General features: G+C 39.9%; 1 protein-coding gene across 5 annotated transcripts in view; it reads left to right on the forward strand.

Annotated features, from left to right (window-relative positions):
* The window catches only part of LOC106535605 (equilibrative nucleoside transporter 1), a 57,677-nt gene that overhangs the window by 14,795 nt on the left and 40,674 nt on the right, over positions 1-2,208 (forward strand). For 2 of the 5 annotated variants that reach the window (XR_001312468.1, XM_014032686.1), the window contains exon 1: positions 143-229. The exons of 2 other annotated variants lie outside the window; for them this stretch is intronic. The gene's annotated coding sequence lies outside the window, so the exon portion shown is untranslated. Of the gene's footprint in view, positions 1-142; positions 230-1,077; positions 1,468-2,208 lie in introns of those variants that run through there. One more of the 5 variants, XM_014032794.1, reaches the window with a different exon arrangement.

Raw genomic sequence — 2,208 nt, forward strand, 5'->3', positions numbered from 1 at the left:
ATTTCAGTGCAATAAAACATTTTGAAAAACCAATACTTAAACAGAAACAGCCCCACTGTCTCTCTGCTCAACTGAAAAATGAACGAATCAGTTGATAAAGTGATTCGAATCAGTTCGTTCACTGAATCGATTCATTAAAATGAACGAATCACTTGTGAACCGACACAACACTACACGCGGTAGCCAGGCAGACAGTACAAGAAGCCGGAGAGGCAACACGGAGTTAAAGGTAAGATACTTCTCCGTCGTTCATTAACGCTGTTTTCTGTCATGATTTCGGGTTTTATTACCACGAACGGAGGGTGACGAACTCTCCGTTCAGCTCAAGAATGATGTCAAAATAACATTTTGCCGATAAAATAACACGAGCCGGTGTTTGTTTGGGATGCTGTGCTGCCTTATTTCGTTATTTATCTGGTTTMCGACTCGTTTTTAAAGACATAATGAAAAACTGTACGTTGCGGGTACCCACTAATCTTTTCTCTTTCTCTTTGCCGGTTTTAAAGTTTGGCGCCATCTTTTTCAGCTGCGCGGTTTTTAATCAAACAACCCACCCGGCTGGGTGTTGTACCAAATTCCGTATCCCGTGCTGGGTGGTATTCAAAAAAAAAAAAGGGGGTTTGTTTTTTTAGTTAGATCTGCTCAAAACGGACACTAAAATCGATCAGTCGATATTTTTTTGAATTCACGTGATTGTAAAAGGGTGTTTTTCCTGGAATCTCTTTCATATCTAAGAGGGTACATCATGTATGTTTTGCCCCAGGCTGACCCGGTTCTTGTGATAAATCATGGGGCACATGGCTGTAGTCTGAGGGGCAACACGTGGGTCTGTCTTTGACGGCTTCTGCCTCACAGGACAGTAGCAGAGATAAGACAGGAGCTTTATCAGCTGTTCCTGATGTCTGTAAACACTATTGAACAAGACTTAATTCATTTATGCAGGGGATCAATGTTTTAACTGACTTCATATAGGTTACCCACGTGTTCTTATAGCTGATTTTATAGTGTGTGTATGTATAGTAAATTACTTATATTAAATGTAACACTTTTATGGTGGAAATAAATGCTAAATGTTTGTTTTGTAGGATTTGTTGGACTATTTCTGCTACAGGATGAGGTCTCCCTATCTCTCTCTCTCTCAGCCCTGACTGAATGGCAGTGTGTTTCCTGGCCAGGTTCCCTGATTCACGTGTCTGTGCTAGATTGGTTTTCAACAAACAGCTGATTTGACAGCAGCAGTGTGGACGTACCACATCTGTCCAGAGTTTGAGTTCCACGCCTGTTGCCTGAGAGGATGCTTTTTAATTTGTTCACCAGAAAGAATAAATAATTTATTTTCTACTCTAAAAAAAAAAAGGATTGTGGTTAACAGCGCTGTGAGGGGAAAATACGGCAGCTATTACTCATGGTGATGCCATCCAGTCAGATGCAGAACACGTGGACCAGACTAAAGACCGGCACCTGGAGGTGGGTTTTGTTTGGGCTACAAGCGGCGGGAAAACGTCTGGGGTGGGGAAAGAGATGAGGATAATAGATGCGAGTTGTTCTCTTCGCTGCTTTTGGCATGAATTATGATTTTATCACCTCAACTTGTCTTGTGAAAGACTACTTCCTATCTTTGTGTTTTTCTTTCCGGGTCGTATTTACTTTGCCTTGATTTCATCCTCGCATAAGAGAGAATAACAATTACGGTGTTTCACTGAATGTAAATTACTCAACAATTGGCACAAACTAGATATTAAGGCTGTAAAACAGATCAAGTAACAGCACTTAATCAGCAGGAAAGAGCCTGCATTGGCTATGTGAAACACTTGTTTCTGTTGAAGTAAATTTTCTGAGTTATTCTTTTCATAATCTTCAACACTAAAGTTTCAAGTGATTTGTTGAAACCAGTTAAAACCAGCACTGTGTGGGCTGCACAAACCTTTGTGACTAATTTCTCATATTGCTGTTTGCAAAAATGCAATAATTGTGTGAATGCCWKWMWGGCATTCACACAATTGAGATCCATTTTTTCTTCCGTACGTTTTTCGGCACCTTTCTTGTTCCACAATTTTTGTACTACTTCAACCATTCATATATCAAAACATTCAGCTTTTTCGTGTAGTGCCTGCCATGTCTTTTGGTATTTCAGCTATTTATAGCTTTTTTTAGCTATTTCAACTTTTTTAGCCACTTTTTTCCCATAGACTTTGAATGGGGCTATTT

This window comes from Austrofundulus limnaeus, unplaced genomic scaffold (assembly GCF_001266775.1).
Source record: "Austrofundulus limnaeus strain Quisiro unplaced genomic scaffold, Austrofundulus_limnaeus-1.0 Scaffold0, whole genome shotgun sequence".
NCBI classification, from domain to species: domain Eukaryota; kingdom Metazoa; phylum Chordata; class Actinopteri; order Cyprinodontiformes; family Rivulidae; genus Austrofundulus; species Austrofundulus limnaeus.